The 20,302-nt window shown below is 44.6% G+C and overlaps 1 protein-coding gene across 19 annotated transcripts in view; it reads right to left on the bottom strand.

Annotated features, from left to right (window-relative positions):
• Positions 1-20,302, bottom strand: part of CLIP1 (CAP-Gly domain containing linker protein 1) — a 172,636-nt gene that overhangs the window by 127,694 nt on the left and 24,640 nt on the right. The window lies entirely within an intron of this gene.

The following is a 20,302-nucleotide window of genomic DNA, read 5'->3' as shown; positions in this document are numbered from 1 at the left end:
TCCAATCTTAGTCTCTCGCCCATCAACCATGAATTGTTTGCTTGCATTAGAGAACATTGTTAAGGAATCAGAGCTTTAATAGTTTGTGTGGTTCACTTAATCTTTGACGTTTCCTAGTCTTAGTTACTAAACCAATGCCGTCTTAGTTCTTGGTGACTAAGCAAGATTTCCATCATCTTGCTGGGTATCTTTTGGTGTCCGAGTCACATTCTGAAGCCTGTTGAGGGCTCAGTTCAAAACAGCACACAATCCAAGTTCTAGAATAATAAAATAATGATATAAAATAAAACTTTATTTATATACCGCTCCATCTCCCCGAGGGGACTCAGAGCGGTTCCCAAGTAATATCACAAAACATACAGAATAAAAACAACATAACCATAAGATCAACAAACAAAATATAAACATAAAAATTGTCGCCATAACACACATGTATCAAAAGCAACCCTACCTGTTCAAGGCAATTAAAAATTTAAAAGGCCAGGCCAAGATTTGTGCAAGCCCAAAAACTCTAAGGGCCCCGGGAATCAAGTACAATGCCATGGCAGGCAACAACAGTATTAGGTACGGGTCCATGGCTGTTCATTCCGGGGCCGATTAGAGGAAAGAATCTGGGTAACTGGTAGGAAGAATAAGGCCGTATTAGACAATGTGTGGGACTGAGTTAGAACTCATTTTCAAAGGCTTGTTGAAACTACCAGGTCTTCAAGCTCTTACGAAAGGAGGTGAGGGATAGAATCAAAGAATCATAGAGTTGGAAGAGACCTCATGGGCCATCCAGTCCAACCCCCTGCCAAAAAGCAGGAATATTGCATTCAAAGCACCCCGGACAGATAGCCATCCAGCCTCTGTTTAAAAGCCTCCACCACACTCCGGGGCAGAGCATTCCACTGCTGAACCGCTCTCACAGTCAGGAAGTTCTTCCTAATTTTCAGATGGAATCTCCTTTCTTGTAATTTGAAGCCATTGTTCCGTGTCCTAGTCTCCAGGGAAGCAGAAAACAAGCTTGCTCCCTCATCCCTGTGACTTCCTCTCACATATTTATACATGGCTATCATGTCTCCTCTCAGCCTTCTCTTCTTCAGGCTAAACATGCCCAGCTCTTTAAGCAGCTCTTCATAGGGCTTGTTCTCCAGACCCTTGACCGTTTTAGTCGCCCTCCTCTGAACACATGCCAGTTTGTCAATATCTCTCTTCAGAATTGGACACAATATTCGAGGTGTGGTCTAACCAAGGCAGAATAGAGGGGTAGCATTACTTCCCTAGATCTAGACACTATGCTCCTATTGATGTAGGCCAAAATGCCATTGGCTTTTTTTGCTGCCACATCACATTGTTGGCTCATGTTTAACTTGCTGATCACAAGGACTCCAAGATCTTTTTCACATGTACTGCTCTCGAGTCAGGCGTCCCCCATTCTGTATCTTTGCATTTCGTTTTTCCTGCCAAAGTGGAGTATCTTGCATTTGTCACTGTTAAACTTCATTTTGTTAGTTTTGGCCCCTCTCTCTCTAATCTGTCAAGATCGTTTTGAATCCTGCTCCTGTTCTCTGGAGTATTGGCTATCCCTCCCAATTTGGTGTCATCTGCAAACTTGATTATCATGCCTTCTAACCCTTCATCTAAGTCATTAATAAAGATGTTGAACAGGACCGGGCCCAGGATGGAACCCTGCGGCACTCCACTCATCACTTCTTTCCAGGATGAAGAGGAAGTATTGGTGAGCACCCTCTGGGTTCGTCTATTTAACCAATTACAGATCCACCTCACCGTAGTTTTGCCTAGCCCACATTGGACTAGTTTGTTTGCCAGAAGGTCATGGGGACCTTGTCGAAAGCCTTACTGAAATCCAGATACACTACATCCACGGCATTCCCCGCATCTATCCAGCTTGTAACTGTCTTATTTCCTTTGGAAGGGCATTCCAGAGACAGGGGGCCACCACTGAGAAGGCCCTCTCTCTCGTCCCCACCAACCACGCTTGAGACGGTAGTGGGACCAAGAGGAGAGCCTCCCCAGAAGATCTTAGAGCTTGCGCCGGTTCATAGAAGGAGATGCAATTGCAGAGATAGGTGGGGCCCGAACTGTTTAGGGCTTTATAGGTCATGACCTGCACCTTGAATTTGGCTCAGCAACTTATCGGCAGCCAATGAAGCTGTTTTAATAGAGGTGTTGTATGTTCCCTATAGTTTGCTCCAGTAAGGAACCCGGCTGCCGCCTGCTGTACCAGATGAAACTTCCAGGCCATCTTCAAGGGCAGCCCCACGTAGAGCGCATTGCAATAGTCCAATTTGGATGTAACCAAGGCATGGACCACCCTGGCCAAGTCAGACTTCACGAGGTATGGTCGCAGCTGGCGCACAAGTTTGAGTTGTGCAAAGGCCCTCCCAGCCACTGCTGACACCTGAGCATCAAGCGACAGCGTTGAGTCCAGGAGGACCCCCATGCTACGGACCTGTGTCTTCAGGGGGATTGTAACCCCGTCGAGCACAGGTTGCCACCCAAAACCCCGGTTGGTCCCACGACTGACCAGAGGACCTCTGTCTTGTCTGGATTAAGCTTCAACCTGTTAGCCCTCATCCAGTCCATCACAGCCGTCAGACCCTGGTTCAGGGTCTGGGAGGCTTCCTTGGAATTTGGTGGAAATGAGTAGTAGAGTTGGGTGTCATCTGTGTACAGATGGCACCCAACTCCAAAACTCCGGAAAACCTCACCCAGCGGTTTCATGTAGATATTGAAAAGCATGGGGGATAGAATGGAACCTTGCAGGACCCCACAGGTCAAAGGCCACGGATCCGAGCAGGTATCCCCCAGCTTCACCAACTGGGAGCGACCCTCCAGGAAGGAGCGGAGCCACTGCAGAGCAATGCCCCCAATACCCATTCCGGAGAGCCGCCCCAGAAGGATACAATGGTCAATGGTATCGAAAGCCACTGAGATATCCAAGAGAACCAACAGGGACACACTCCCCCTGTCAAGCTCTCTTCGGAGGTCATCCACCAAGGCGACCAAAGCCATCTCAGCACCATGGCCAGATCTAAAACCAGACTGTGATGGATCTAGATAGTCGGTGTCATCCAGGTATCCCTGGAGTTGGGAGGCAACCACCCGCTCTAGAACCTTGTCCAAGGGAGGTTAGAAATTGGCCGGTAGTTATTTAGGACCGAGGAATCTAGGGACGCCTTTTTGAGTAACGGTCTCACAATTGCACTTTTCAAGCTAGATGGAATATGTCCCTGTTCCAATGAGGCATTTATAATCTTTGAGATCCCCTCGGTCAATCCCCCACCAGCAAGCTTGATTAGCCAGGAAGGGCAAGGGTCCAGGGTATAGGTGGTTGCTCTCACTTCTCCAAGAATCCTGTCCACGTCATCAGGCTGAACAGGTTGAAACGAATCCTTCAAAACCGGACAGACAGGTACCTCGGTTACATCCATGGACACTGCATCAAAACCGGCGTCTAATTCGGAACACAGTTGAGCGACTTTATCTGCATAATGATGTGCGAACTCGCCACATCGAGTTGCCAGGTGGTCAAGGTTCTCCCCACCCTGGTGGGGGTGAAGGAGCTCCTTAACCACCTGAAACAACTCTGCAGGTCTATTAGATGCAGACGCAATGCGGGCAGTCGAGAAAGTCTTTCTGGCTGCCTTTATTGCCACGGAGTAGGCCTTAAGAGAGGCTCTAGCCCGTGTTTGGTCAGCTGCCTTTCGAGTTTTCCACCAGTGGCACTCTAGCCTCCATCTCGCCTGCTTCATTGCTGCCAGCTCCCAAGTAAACTGGGGGGCTGGATTGACTCTGCATAGTGAGAGGGGACATTCGGGGGTGAGCGTGTCCACCGCCTTGGCTACCTCCTGGTTATAGAAGTCAACCAGGGCTTCGACAGAACCGTCAGCCACCGTGGTAGGAAAATCCCCAAGAGACATCAGTATTCCTTCTCGATCCATAAGCCTCCTGGGGCGGACATTCTTAATGGGTCCACCACCCCTGCAGAGGTTCGAGATTGCGATAAGCCTAAGGCTGATCAGGTTATGGTTGGTCCATGACAATGGAAGAATTTTTAGCTCTTCCACACTGACATTAACCCCGTCCGCAATAAAAACCAGATCCAGAGTGTGACCACCTACATGAGTGGGACCTGATACCACTTGGCAACCATGAAGTCCTGAGCCACATCGGACAGAGTGGACTCTGCGTGGACATTGAAGTCCCCCAGCACTATTAGCCGCTGGGACTCGAATGCCAAGTCAGAGACCACGTCCGCGAGCTCAGGCAGGGAGACTGCTGTGCAGCGGAGTGGACGGTACACCAGCAGAATCCCCAAGCTGTCCTGGTTACCCACTTTCAAGTGAACACTCTCGAACCCAGAACATTGTGTCAAGGGGCACCTGACCAGAGAGATGGACTCACGAAAGACCACTGCAACTCTTCCTCCCCGCCCCGCGGGTCTGGCCTACTGATGCACCCCGAAACCTGGAGGAAAGAGCATGGTGAGGTTGACCCCCCCCCCCCCAGCTTATCCTACCAGATCTCAGTGATGCATGCTAGGTCCACTTGTTCATCCAGGATCAAATACTGGATGGTCGCTGTTTTACCATTTACGGACCTAGCATTTAGCAAAAGGACCTTGAGCCCGAGGGGACTGTCATGGTGGCACTCCAACCTATCTCGCCTCAGGATCGCAGTTGTTCTGTTGTGCTTCTCCCTGGAATGGCATTTGCGAAAGCATCTTCATCTCCCCAGCACTACTTCAATAGTGGACCCCTGCTCCCGGGACAAGCCTCCCACAGGGACATCATCCAATGGGCTTAGAGGGGTAGGCAGTCAGCTGTCAGCATTCAATTGGGTGAAAGGCGTTATCCACAGGGAACTCTCAAGAGCAGGTTCCTATATGGACAGACTGGTGGAAACTCTAGGGACCAGGGAGGGCTGGTCTAGGGGCAGGGTTTGGGGCTCTATTTGATTGGATTCTGATGGGGATGACTGGGATAAGGACAGGGATTGGGACTCTAATTGGCTAAATTTTAATAAAGTGGGCTGGGCTAGGGGCAGGGTTTGGGGCTCTATTTGACTAAATTTGAATGGTCGTGACTGGTCTAGGGAAAAGGTTAGGAGCTCTAATTGGCTAGATTTTAATGGTGTGGGCTGGTCTGGGGGCAAGATTAGGGGCTGTATTTGACTAAATTTTGATGGATGGGCTGATCTAGGGGCAGGGTTTGGAGTTCTATTTCACTAAATTTTGATGGAGTGAGGGACCTTAAGTGGAGGTCTACTTCACTATTGTGAGTCGATAAATCAAAAACAGTGCTTAATAGTGACAGCAGCACTAGCCAAACAGGGTCTACTAGTAGCCAAAAGGCTAGAACAGGACACGAGAGCTTGAAGGCTATGGTCTGAAGTTATACTGTAATTATAGTGAACTGAAAAGCCAGTGCCATCATCTGACCTCCAGGGGCCACTGCATCACAACAATGAAACTTCTGAATAGATGGAAAATGAAACCAAACCTGTAGCTCCACACATGATTTGATCTGGACTCAAATATAGCCAGTGCAAGCCATCATCATTTGGCCAGACCAAACCAATGTGGATGCATCTACAATAAGCTGGCAAGAAAAGACTACAGGTAGTCCCCAAGTTACAAACAAGATTGGTTCTGTAGGTTTGTTCTTAACTTGAATTTGTTGGTAAGTCAGAACAAGGTCATTTTTAAAGTGTAACTCCAGACAGGTTTTGGGTAACATAGGGGAGAGTAAACACCCCTATGGTGTTTGTTTTGCTGTCTGTGTCCCTGTTCAGAAGATTTCACCTCATATTCTGTCCCTGTGATAATTTGATTTTGAAAAAAAAAAATTGGCATGTTGTGGAAACAAGGATTGGTGAGAAAACCTCTGTTGACACCCCATTTCCCCATGATTATTTATTTATTTATTTATTTATTTCAAAGTTTTATATACCGACCTTCTCACCTCTTTGAGGGACTCAGACCGGTTTCCAACCATAAAAACACATACAACTGGTAAAACATCATAGTTCATATTACAATAACATATTAAAACAACAAATATATTTAACTACAGTGGTCAGTCGTCATACTAAAATCGATTATACCTCATCTTCCATCCAAATCTTAGGGTGTTGTCTCATTCATCGAAAGCCTGTCTTCATAACCACATCTTCACCTGTTTCCTAAATGTCAGGATAAAAGGGGTGGTTCTCACCTCCGGTGGGAGAGAGTTCCAGAGTCGCAGGACCACCACCGAGAAGGCCCTGTCCCTCGTCCCTACCAGACGCGCTTGTGAGGCCGGTGGGACCGAGAGCAGGGCCTCTCCAGACGATCTTAATAGTCTCGATGGTTCATAGGGGAGAATACATTCGGAGAGGTAAACAGGGCCGGAGTCGTTTAGAGCTTTATAGGTTAACACCAGCACTTTGAATTGTGCTCGGAAGCTAATCGGCAGCCAGTGGAGCTGGTGTAATAGTGGAGTGGTGTGCTCCCTGTACCCAGCACCCGTTAGTAGTCTGGCTGCTGAGCGTTGGACTTGCTGCAGCTTCCGGGCAGTCTTCAGAGGCAACCCTACGTAGAGAGCGTTGCAGTAATCTAAGCGGGATGTAACCAAAGCGTTGACTACCGTGGCCAAGTCAGACTTCCCAAGGTACGGGCGCAGCTGGCGCACAAGTTTTAGTTGTGCAAAAGCTCCCATGACCACCGCCGAGACCTGGGGCTCCAGGCTCAGCGATGAGTCTAGGAGAACTCCCAGACTTCAAACCTGCACCTTTAGGGGGAGTGAAAAGAAGCAGGGGAGCTAAGGGATGATTTATTGTTGCCACCAATTTGAAAGGAACCAGTATTCAGGAGATTTTCCCCCAGTTCCCAATTTTAAAAAGACTTAGCCGATTTGCAATGGAGGTTGCCGATTAGGAACCAAATTTACCATCAAGTTAGAAGGGAGGCTGTTCAATTGCACCTCCTCCTTTATTAAGAAAGTAATAACTTAGTAGTAATTACACTGTATATACTGTAGCGTGACTGGAGAGAAGAATGTAGATTTATTTGGTTACTTTTCCCTACGTTTCTGCCACCACGTGAGGTAAGTTGTAATATTGTGAGAAATTGCACTTTGTACACAGAATAGACGGAGCTGAGGCAATCTTCAAATAAAAGTTAACAATTTATTAAGTACACAGCGTGTGGTTGCAAGACGTAACTTTTCCTTGTTGCACTTGGAATAATACTTGTAACTTTAACAGTTCATTCTTTCAAGTAACACAGTATCTTTCTGACGTAGAGCACTTGTTTCAGACAAAGTTTCCATACAGGGATGTTTCCCTTAGTTGATCCTCCCTAGATCAAATACTAAGTAAACTATTCTTTAGCCTCTCCTTAGACTAAAAGAATTCCAGCTATGTTTCACCATTCGGCTGCACTAGCCTGAGAAACTTCCGATAGCCAAACCCAGCTTTTCAAAGCCTCAAAGTTTTGCTTCACAATCAGAATCTGGGTTGTTGAAGGCTTTCATGGCTGGAATCACTGGGTTGCTGGGAGTTTTCTGGGCTGTATGGCCACGTTCCAGAAGCATTATCTCCTGACGTCTCACCCACATCTATGGCAGGTATCTTCAGAGGTTGTGAAGTTGTCACATAGATGTGGGCGAAATGTCAGGAGAGAATGCTTCTGGAACATGGCCATACAGCCCAGAAAGCTCCCAACAACCCAGAAATCAGAATAGTTTTTCAGTATTGACTCAATCTGTGGGTTGACCTAACATTATCTGATAAGGTTGTTTTTTTGTTAAATTTCCAAAACACCCCATGTGCAAAAGGGTAATGTAACATTTGGCCTCTTGAGCAAGTGGCCCTGTACACAAGATGCTGTTTACCCAAGAGGTTTCCATCAGACACAATCAAGATTACCTAACGGGGGTTTGCAACTAACTGTTGCGAATGCCCCACCTTGCGACAGGTATTGCTTTCCAAAGAAACAAACCTAAGGCAAGAGAGGTGAAATGTCAACTGTGGAAATGGAGGGGAGGGGCGAAAAAAAGAGTTGTAACTGACACATATGTGTGGAACCTGTAATACTCGGGGGAAAACAGCACACTGTTTTCTTTCCTTTCCTTCTCTCCCACCTTTCCTTTCCTTCTCTCCCAACTCCTAACTCCTCACTCCTCTGAACCTAACTCCTGACAGCTCACTCCCCTAAACCTAAACCCTAACTGATTTTTAACTGTCGTTTGTTCAAACTCTCCCCTCTAAGCTCCTCCCACTTCCCTCTCTCCAGCATCGGTCTCCATGGCAACGCACATGGAGGACTCCTCTGACTTAGGCCGCTCCAGCATTACTGCAGCCAATCTAAACACAAATACAGTTAAAATCATACAATTTATTATCAACTTCTGTACAGGGAGTGTGACCCCGTCCAGCACAGGCTGTAACCCCATACCCTGTTTGGCCTTACGACTGACCAGGTGTACCTCTGTCTTGTCTGGATTTAGTTTCAATCTGTTGTCCCTCATCCAGTCCGTTACAGCGGCCAAGCACCGGTTAAGGACCTGAACAGCCTCCTTAGTAGCAGGTGGAAAGGAGTGAGAGAGTTGGACATCATCTGCGTACAGATGACACTGCACCCCAAAACTCCGGATGATCTCTCCCAACGGCTTCATGTATATGTTAAACAACATAGGGGACAGTACTGAACCCTGCGGGACTCCACAGTGCAATGGCCAAGGAGTCGAGCAGGAGTCCCCTAGTGACACCTTCTGGGAGCAACCCTCAAGGAAGGACCGGAGCCACTGCAAAGCAGTACCCCCAAGACCCATTCCCGCGAGGCGTCCCAGAAGGATACCGTGGTCGACGGTATCGAAGGCCGAAGAGAAGTCCAGCAGAACCAACAGGGACACACTCCCCCTGTCCAGTTCCCGGCAAAGATCATCCACTAAGGCGACCAAGGCTGTCTCGGTACCATGTCCCGGCCTAAATAACAACTCTTCCATGAATGAACTTTCCTTCCTAAAGGTAGATTTCTCTCACTTTGTTGTCTCACCCCTGTCTTAACTGGGTGTCATTTTAAGTCAGATGTTTGTAACTCGGGGACTGCCTGTAGTTCCTCAGGAAGTCTCTTGCATTTAATACATTGAGCTATTTTGGCCAACTCTTATTCTCTCTTTTTTTGTCCAAACAAGGAAATTTCCTGCAGTAACTGTCAAAACATATACTGGACTGGAAATACGCTCTTTTAACATAGACAGGGAGCATGAAAAACAAATTGCTCAAAGTAATGGGAATACTGTATTTGTGATATGAAGAGCTTCTTATACAAGGATCCAAAATAATTACTTTTGTTTTACTGGACCCTTACGTTAAATTCCAGGTGGTAAGAGTTGTCTGTGCTCACAATGTCAGCAGTGTGTACAACGTGATCTGAAGTAATCTGAAACTTATCTTCCACAAAACACATCTTTCAGTAAATGTACTTCAGACTATAAATCCCAAGGAGGTGCTCTAGTATTTGCACTAAATGTCATCTAACTATAGCAACTCAGATAATAATAAAAAGCACATTTCATGGAGATATTCTTCTTGGAACATCAGTTAGTTAAAGGTATCAGTCTTTTAATGTCTGGAGTGCACCTTCATAAAACCTGGAGCAGTTTATCAATTTATAATCTTCAGAAGGTTAAGAGATTGAGGTGAAACTAGTTTCTGCATGAGGGAAATGCAGAACTAGCATTTTCAGGATATTACATACACACTGCTCAACAGACCAGTAAAGTTATTCCTGCCTCGGAAAGCTCTTTAGACAAACCTGATCTACTAGCATTAATTCCAAAAGCCTGACAACCACTTGCCTTAACAGCAGAAATATAAAGAGCCATGTGCACACTCCACCCAGAAAACAATTAACCTTATTGATGATGAGATTCTGAATCATGAATCAAGGAAAACAGAAGTAGAACATTTTACATGTATAAAAACATTATTGGATTATTCAAAGATAGATATAAAAGAGAGGAGGTAGAGAGATAAGAATACATAGTATTTGAAGGCGGGCTAGGAATATATATTAATATCATATAAACATATATATATATATATATATATATATATATATAAAGATAGGTACAAACATTTCCTTGAAAAAAGTATTTGCAAAATACAGTTAGCCCTTCACTGTAGGGGAGTAGGGGACATCTTCCAATGGACCACTCTGATAACACCTTTTTAAAAGTGGACTTCGTGCAAAGAAGCCCAGTATCTGACTGCTCCTAGATCAAGATTAGTAACCTAAATACTGAAAGGGCCTTTCCCAAATTCATGTGATGTTGAGGCCTACATTTAACATTGCAATCAATTGGGATTTCACTGCAAATTTTAAAAGTTAAGATTTTTCAAAGAGTCATGGAGTGGGAAGAGGCCTTATGGACCATGAAATCTAACTCCATTCTACTCAATGCAGGATCCCCAGCACTAAGGAGCTGTCCAGATTCTTTCTGAAGACATCCAAAGGAGGCCCCAGTAGTTCTCTAGGCAACTAGTCCCACTGCTGAATCATCCTCATTGTCATAAAGGCTCTTCTAAAAGTCAATCTTGTAACTGAAAACCATGAAAATCCAGTTCTATCCTCGAGGACAGCAGAAAACAAGTGAGAAAGAGTGAATGTTTTAATTCCTTTACAAAGAACAAACAATTTAGCACATTCATGATTTATCCTTGGAATAAAAATATCAAAAAAGGCACAAAAGTAGAGGCTGGACTTGTCAAAAGAACAGTTTACTCTGCTTCCTGTGATACATATCTCACATGTTTTCCAACAAGCTGCAAGGTTACAGGGCACTTAGGACCCATTGCCCATCTAATCTTCTTGAGAAAGACATCTGTCACTAAGCTATAACTGGTTATTCTGAAACAAAAGGCAACCAAGAACTATAAAACCCTTTTTGTATTTACTGTCAGAACAGTTACTTCTCAAAGGTTTAGAAACCCTTTTCCAGGAGTTACAACTTTTTGTTTCATTCTGTAAATGATCAAATGAGACAATCTTTCATTCAATCTCAAGAAAAACCAAAAAGGGCCAAATTGTTCATACGTTAAATTATTTCTCTTCTTTTTGTGTCTCTGGGTCTCTCTCTCTCTCTCCTCTAAACAGAATGAGATAATTTATGCTCCAAAACTCTTCAAAACTACACAGTTTATCATAGTATTTCCTATTTCCTTGCAAAGCATGCCAGAAAGAAAACCATCCAAGGCTACAGGGACTATGTATGTTTACTAGAATAGTAAACTATTGTGTTTACTAGAATAGAACAGTTGTCATGTCATAGTCAAGACCATGACTGTGATAGGAACGATTCTAGAAAGAGACAAGTCAACTTCAGTAGACTTTGAGGAGAAATATATTCTGGCTCTCAAACCCATTGCCAGTGTCCACTCGGTGAATAGTACGGCTGGTTGCTGTGTCACTCTGCACTAAGGAGAAAAACCCTAACTCTAGGCACCAGAGTTTAACATAGTGGTTTGGAATTACCTCCCACCCTTTTTCTAAAAAATCAACTTTTAGAAGTTTGCACAAAAGCAGGACAATGTTACAATACGATTAAAATAGCTGCACTAGTGACCTTCACTTAGACTGATAAAAAAATGTAAGAGTCCAGCAAAGATCTGCCAAATCTTTTTTTAGCAGAACATGACAACCCCATATAATTCAGGAAGGATGATGCAAAGTAGGAAAGCGCCAAAGCAGGTGATCTGAGGGAATCACTGAGACTTTGTCTTCTTGGCATGGGACGTTGTGGGGAGAAAAGGAGAGGGAGTTGAGTCTGGTGCTCTGCTGCATTTATTAAAATTACAACTGATTAAACGCCAGATGTCAAAATTGAAAAAAAGAAGCACATTTTTCACAATGTGGCATGAAGGGCAATGCTGATCTCCCTTTTCTCAAGTGCACACATTCAAAAGCTTCTACTGGTGAGAGCAGATGGCTCAAACCAGCCCAGCCAAATAAATAGCTGTCTTTCAAATTCTAGTCCAGCAGAACATAGCATCAAATGTGTGGGATGCAGCAACCGCTTCCATTCCAGAAAGGAAATGGGCAATAGACATATGGGCAGTATTTGGAATCCATGAGTATGTTTCAAATTTTAATTAAAACCACCCCATAGATAGTTTGCTAAAATGGTCCTTTATTCTTTGCAGATCTGTAACTCTGACTTCCTTCCTCACTGCAATGTGGGATCCCTGTATTGACTCAAGTCAAATGCACCATCAAATCTAACATGCACCTCAATTTTCAAAACCCTGAAACTCAAAACAGCATTTGCTGCCAAATATAATGCGCAAAAAGCGCACTCTTTGTCATTTGCCCATTACAGTTGCTGCCTGCTTAGAATTCCTTCTTTAAAAGCAAGTGTTAAAACACCAAAGCTTCCAACAATGGAAAAGAAAACTTTGGGGTGTATCTATGCTGTAGAATGAATCCACTTTAACTGCCCTGGCTCAATGCTATGTGATCCTGGGGATGTACTTTTACAAGGTTTGAGTCTTCTCCCAAAGAATGCTGATGCCTCACCAAACTATAAATATCAGGATCACATTGCATTGAGATATGGTCATTAAATTTGAGGTGGTGTCCCTCAAATTGGAGCTCCAGGTGTAGCTCCTGAAGCAGCTTCCCCTTTTGCTTTGGCTCAGCACTAAGATTACTGTATGATGCAAATCTAATGTGCACCCTAATTTGGGCAAGGGAATTCAGCCAAGGGTGAGCATTAGGTTCAGAATCCTGGGTGACACCCCTTTGTTCCCTGTCAACTGAAGTCCATAGGAAGTTTGTTGGGTGACCCTGGGCTAGCAGCCTCTCTATATGTGTTTTCAAGTCACCTGCCAACTTATGGTGACCCCATGAACTTCATAGGGTTTTCTTAGACAAGGGAGACTTGGGGTGGTTTTCTCTCCCTCTGAGATATAATTTGCAGGACCTGGTATTTGTTGGTGGTCTTCCATCCAAGTACAAACCAGAGCTGACCCTACGCCTAGCCTACAGGACAGTGGCAAAAAATAAATGAGATAATGGTTGTTGTAGGTTTTTCGGGCTGTATGGCCATGTTCTAAAAGCATTCTCTCCTGACATTTCTCCTGCATCTATGGCAGGCATCCTCAGAGGTTGTGAGGTCACAACCTCACAACCTCTGAGGATGCCTGCCATCGATACAGGCGAAACATCAGAAGATAATGCTTTTAGAACATGGCCATAGAATCCGAAAAACCTACAAAAACCCAGTGATTCCGGCCATGAAAGCCTTCAACAATACATTAAATAGAATAATCTCCATTTGGCTACCAAACTGCATTTGCAAGAAAGTGAGAACAAAAGCTTTAATTTCACCGGAGACAGTGTGATTCATTATGAACAAATCACAAAAGAAATCAGAGAAAAATGGCTCTGTTCAAAAGACTAAAAGGGGATGAGAAAAAAAAAATCCCATGGCCACAATTTACCAAACTTCCAGCCATTCATTAGAGTCTATCTCCATTTGGATTTATTCCTCTCTCCCCATGCTGTCCAGTGGACATGGGTTTCCTTGCTCTCCATAGAAGATTTTCAAATACTACTTTGGTTTGTCAAGGAACAGGATGGGTGCAAAGAGATAAGTGTGTGGATGCATGTTTAAAAATCATGAGTAAGTCACTTCTATACGTCTTCGGAATGATGCAGTTTGGAGAAAAACATTACTTAACGTTTAAACTTAACTGGCAAATTAATAATTTAAAATTAACATAAGGAATTGTCACTTTATGGCAACAAGCTGGGAATCTGCTGGTGAATTCCAGGACTATAGTTGGCTGTAGAAACCTGGACAAGAAGGATTCATGGCATATAACCTAACAGACAGATGAAGGATAATGCTAGTAACTGGTATGAGTCACTATGGCTCCATATTACCTTTCGTTACAGAAGATGCCTATGTATTCTAATTGTTGGGGGACATAGGTAGGAGAATTTTCTTTCATTTACTTCCTGCCAGGCCCGTAGCCAGGATTTCGATTTGAGGGGAGGCTGAGTTTGTTTCGGGGGGGGGGGGGGGGTCTGAGTCTGAGTGAAAGAGTGTCTACCCTAGCAAACCTTTTATATCGTTACCCCAATACCCCCATGCATATGGGATATATTGAGCATGGTGATCAGATCATGATATGAATAAACATAACAGTTTAAATAATGTACCAGTGAGACCTTCTCGCAGACCACCCTGAGAATTTCGGGGGGGGGGGGGCTGAAGCCCCCAAGCCCCCCCCCCCCCCCTTGCTACATGCCTGCTTCCTGCCCTTGGACTTTTCAAGATAAAAGAATGCTGAAATAGCAAAGTCTTTGGTCTCATCCAGCAAGGTGGGTCTTATGTTCTTGACTACGGCATAGTGAAAGCAAAGCTGTTGTAGTACTCTTACTACATCCATAAGGCAAAGGGATGGAAAAGTCCCAGGCATCCAGGCAGAGGCAGCCCTAGGTAATTTTCAATGGTAAGCAAACAGTATTTTCTCAGTTCTTGTGGGTTTTTTCGGGCTATATGGCCATGTTCTAGAGGCATTTCTCCTGACGTTTCGCCTGCATCTATGGCAAGCTTCCTCAGAGGTGAGGTCACCTCTGAGGAAGCCTGCCATAGATGCAGGTGAAACGTCAGGAGAAATGCCTCTAGAACATGGCCATATAGCCCGAAAAAACCCACAAGAACTGAGTGATTCCAGCCATGAAAGCCTTCGACAATACATTAAACAGTATTTTGGTGCCCGCCCCCACAAAACCAATAACTATATATATATATATATATATATATATAGGCATGGTCAAATGGAAGGCCAAAGTTGGCCCATGCCATCCATACACACACACACAAACACTAGCCGTCCCCTGCCATGCGTTGCTGTGATCCAGTATGGCGCGTCTGGTGGGGACGAGGGACAGGGCCTTTTCTGTGGTGGCCCCCTGACTTTGGAACACCCTCCCCAAGGACATCAGACAAGCCCCTACACTGGCAGTCTTCAGGAAGAGTTTGAAGACCTGGCTGTTCCGGTGTGCCTTTCCAGAATAGGAAACTCCAGCAATATGTCCCAGAAGCACTTTATCAGAGATTTAGATTGTCCGCACATTGCACTTACCCTAAAATCTTATGTTCCATCTGTCATACCCAGCACTTTTAATCTGTACCCATTACATTTGGCTCGGCCCTAGTTTTATTGTGTCATGGTGTACTGTTTCTATTGTTTACTGTTATTGCTTATTGTTTTGATTTGCTTTATAATGCTGTGTGTATTGTTATGTTGTTGTTTTATTTAGGCCTTGGCCTTTGTAAGCCGCATCGAGTCCTTCGGGAGATGCTAGCGGGGTACAAATAAAGATAATAATAATAATAATAATAATAATATGGTGATCTTGAAAAAATGAGAAAGTTGGTTTCTAATATATGTAATTTCTAGATGCTTGTGAGTAAACAGTATTTTTGTTGTTTCTTTGTCAGCGTTGATGTAGTTCCAACACAAAATACTGGAGGGATTTGGGGAAAATAGACCCTGACACTTGGGAATTGCTATTGTGTATTGTGTATTGCTATTCACCAGTCACCAAAGAGCATTCTCAGCTCCACCAATAACCGAACTTGCCATATAGGACTTCCAACACAAAATACTGGAGGGGTTTGGGGGAAGCATGTACAATAATTTAGATTTGCAGTACCTTCAGTCGCTTCCGTTCGTGAAGAAGCATCCTTGCCACCCTGAGAGAGGTGCTGGCACAGCTGCCTGGAGAGGCGCTTGCAATGCTGCCCCTCTTCATACAGGAGAAGAGGCCCTGTGCTCCATCGGCCCCTGGGTATGTGCTTTGCGTACCGGCTTGAGCTAACAATGAACCAAAAACATAAAGCCGGTACGCAAAAGCGTAATTTGCATACCGGCTCTGCTAACAATGAACCAAAAACATAAACAAACGATGCAAACAACATCCACCAACTTTCTCAGCTCTTACTCATGGATCCACTTATATGATTACACCAGCTTCTGGAAATCTTCAACACAGACCTCAAATCATTTGCTCAGACATCCTGGCTTGTGGCAACCCATATTGGCAACACTGAAGAAGTCAGTTATCTAAAGCTGCAAGTTGGAACTTAAATATAAAGCGCACCAATATCCACACCCTAAACCAGTGCTTTCCAAACCATGTCATGACATACTTGTGCGTTGTGTGAATGTAACTAAAAACATCTGAGTCTATGTGAAATAAGAAATAAATCATATATTTTTAAAAATATAAGTGAAAAGTTTTTCATGAGAAATGTTACATCCCTAGACATTTTGTGATTACAATTTATGTCTGTTTCCGTATCCCTTAGATGTGGTTGGTTTTTTGTTTGTTTGTTTTTTCATGTCAGGAGCGAGTAGGAAACTGCAAATTTGGTTGTTGTGTGAGGAAATTGGCTATCTGCAAGGACATTGCCCAGGGGATGCCTGGATATTTGATGTTTTAGCATCCTTGTGGGAGGCTCCTCTCATGTTCCTGCATGGGGAACTAGAGCTGAGACGGGAGCTCACCCCACTTTCAGGATTTGAACTGCTAAGCTGTTGGTCAGCAGTTCTGCCGGCATAAAGGTTTAACCCACTGCATCACGGAGGGCTCTATGTGGTTGGTGTAACCCCCCATTTGCTAGTAAAACTACCTTACTGTGTCACGAAATGATGCATGTTTAAAAAGCATGTCACTGACATGAAATATTTGGAAAGCTCTGCTCTAAACCCGGAAACCTCTCGTATCAGCACCACTCAGAGAGTTATGGTGTTAAATGCAAAGAATGGCTTAAACACCTGAAAGGCAGCAGGTTGTGTCTGATTTTGGAACCTAAGCAGGATCAAATGGGAGACTGTTGAGGAACCTTAAATGCTGTAGGTTATCTTTCAGAGGCGCAATTGCCTCGTAGTCTTCCTTGCCTTCAAGAAAACCCTGGCACAGTGTTTCCCAGCCTTTTGTGACCAGGGACCACTCTCCAACATTAGTACCAAAAGGGTTACAAATCGGTTTTTGGTCAACTTTAGATTTAGTTTGGTTATTTGGAGTGCTGATTCAGAAAATGGCATTGGACATCAGCTCTAGTTTCAGATACAGAACATATGCCACCCAGTAGTAGCTATCTACTTGACCACAGAAAACCATACTTAATAAGTATTGTTGAAGGCTTTCATGGCCGGAATCACGGGGTTGTTGTAAGTTTTGCGAGCTATATGGCTATGTTCTAGAAGCATTCTCTTCTGACATTTCACCTGCATCTGTGGCAGGCATCCTCTGAGGTTGTGAGTTCTGAGAGAGAATGTTTTTAGAACATAGCCATATAGCCTGAAAAACCTACAACAACCCAGTGATTCCGGCCATGAAAGCCTTCAAAATACAGTGAAAGGTTTCTGAATGCCACCCATTTACACAAATCTGTGCAGTGTTTGCAGTGTATTCTGCAGAAGATACTTCAGCTCTACCCCACAACCTCTGAGGATGCTTGCCACAGATGCAGGAGAAACGTCAGGAGAGAATGCTTCTAGAACATTGCCATATAGCCCAAAAAACCTACAACAACCCATATTTAATAAGCCTCAGCACTATAAGTGGGTTTTGCAAGACCAATTGCTCTCGTTGCAACTGTGTAGTAACAGTGAGGCCGCAGACTATATTTTAGTTCTTCCAGACCACTGGTGGTCCATTGACCAAAGGTTGGGAACCACTGCCCTAGGAAATGCATGGAGTCACCATAAAGTCCACAGGTGACTGGAAGTCACTGCATATGCACAGGATGGGGAGTAAAACACATGGAAGGAGACCTGATGAAAGGGAATGGCCCAAATGTGACTCAGTATCCAAAGCTCAACCTTCATCACTGAAGGAAAGCTGACTCTGAAAGGGAACTTTTAAAGACTGCACGCCAGATAAGGCCAGAATGAAGCCTTGCGTCACAAACTCCCAGCAGGGGAGGTGGGAGATCCAGGAGTGCACCTACTACAACGTCCAGCCCTGCAAGATGCGGAGGTGGGCGTGGACTAAGGCAAGCGCGGGAGCCAGGAAGGGAGAGGGGCCGGGGAACCCACCAGGAGAAGGGGCACCTTGGGGTGAGCCCCACCTTAGGCCAACCCTCCGCGCACATGCGCACCCCTGCTTGCAAGCAACACTGGCTCCATTGAGAGGAAGGCCTTGGCGCTGGAGTTCACAGAGGCACACATACATAGACATTGCAACCCAGCTGGGCAAAAAGGCACCAATCTCTACGGCTGCCCTTCTCACCTCGCCCCAAGCACATCCGGGTCCCCTGGCAGGGTCAGGAAGGCGGCAAAGGCAGGATCCCTTCGCCCAACCCTCCCCAACATATCCACGCACACTTATACACACACAGTTCCCTCTCTGACCTTACCTGGGCTGCCCAGGAGACGGCGATCAACAGCAGGAGCAGCTCCACCAGGAAGCGCATGGTGGTGGAGGCGTCCAGCTCAGCTCAGCCTCAGAGCTCCTCAAGAGCTCCTCAAGAGCGCCCCCCTTGAGATGTGCGCTCTATGCAAAAGCGTAATTTGTGTAACGGCTTGAGCCGCCTCTGCATCCAGGGCAAACATCTGTGGGTGGTTTCAAGGCTGGTGGAAATAATCCTACTCATGAAAACAGGCCATACACTATATATCTGCACATAACGGATTCTTGATTGAAAGGAAAAAATAAAAAATAAAAAACTGTGCTGCTAACATCTTAGAAACAAATAGGTCCATTGTGGGGGATAGCACATTTCACAGATAAGAACTTCTTCTGTTTCAAGCACAAAACTATTAAAACTGATGACAGTGTGTGTGTGTATAAAGAGATGATGTACACACTCACACAAATACTCAAGTTGAAGCACAGTACAATAAATGGGAATTCCTTGCCAGTTATCTTTTCTGTTACAGATTATTGTGGACTTTGCCAGTCTTCCTCTAAAGTATAGATAAGACAAAATGAGAAAGGTGAAAAAATAAAATCATTCATAGAGATAAATTGACAAAAAAACACAATTGCAGGGGGTTAGATGGGGAAGGAGACAACTCAGCTAGCTGCAAACAACTCAGTCTGTTTGCAGCTAGCTGAATGTGGGTGAAATTGTGTTTTTTGTCAATAAGCTTATTCCTGCTAGGGTTTATGGTTGTGCTCTGTATGGCTTTGACATCCTTGGAAAAAAATTCCTTTTCTGTAGATAAGTTCTAAAGCAGCCACTTCAGTATCCAGCCAGATGTTTGTAAAATGCTGCAAAGCAGATCTGCATGCAAGTATGGTGCTTTGGGAGTGACAATCCCCTGCTTTTGATGCAATTCTCTCTAGGCATTATTTAAATGTCTGGTTTTCTCTTTTTTTGCCTTGTGGAACTAAACTTGGAAAAAAGGAATCCCTTTATCTATATTGTAACAACATTCTCATTTAGCTTTATATTTAGAAGGCTTTAGTGATCAGAGTGACACGATTGCTAAAGCAGTAATAGCAAGAGGAAACTTCACGTAAGGCTGCAGTCTCACTGAACTGTATAGGGTTTACATTTCTGTTAATGATAATGGCTTACATCAGGGGTCCCCAAATAAGGCCTATGGATGCAGCCTTTCAAGTTTCTTTACCCAGCTCCCACCCTAAACTTTAGACTTAGGGTTGCCTTGAGTCTGAATCAATTTGAAGGCACACAACATTATACAGCAGCAAAAAAAAAAAAAAAAAAAAGCCAATGGGATTTTGGCCTGCATCAATAGAAGTATAGTGTCTAGGTCCAGGGAAGTCATGCTATCCCTCTATTCCCCCTTGGTCAGACCACATCTGGAATACTCTGTCCAATTCTGGGCACCATAACTGGAGATGTTGACAAGCTGGAATGTGTCCAGAGGAGGGCAACCAAAATGATCAAGGGTCTGGAGAACAAGCCCTATGGCAGTGGTTCTCAACCTGTGGGTCTCCAGATGTTTTGGTCTTCAACCCCCAGAAGTCCTAACAGCTGGTAAACTGGTTGGGATTTCTGGGAGTTGTAGGCCAAAACACCTAGGGACCCACAGGTTGAGAACCACTGCCCTATGGGGAGAGGCTTAAAGAGCATGTTTAGACTGAAGAAGGGAAGGCTCAGAAGAGACATGATGGCCATATATAAATATGTGAGGAAAAGTCACAGAGAGGAGGGAGCAAGCTTTTTTTCTGCTGCCCTGGAGATTAGGACATAGAACAAAAGCTTCAAACTACAGGAAAGGAGATTCCACCTGAACTTCCTGACTGTGAGAGCCATTCAGC

Source organism: Anolis sagrei, chromosome X, assembly GCF_037176765.1.
Source record: "Anolis sagrei isolate rAnoSag1 chromosome X, rAnoSag1.mat, whole genome shotgun sequence".
NCBI classification, from domain to species: domain Eukaryota; kingdom Metazoa; phylum Chordata; class Lepidosauria; order Squamata; family Dactyloidae; genus Anolis; species Anolis sagrei.
This window is presented reverse-complemented; position numbering and strand designations above follow the sequence as displayed.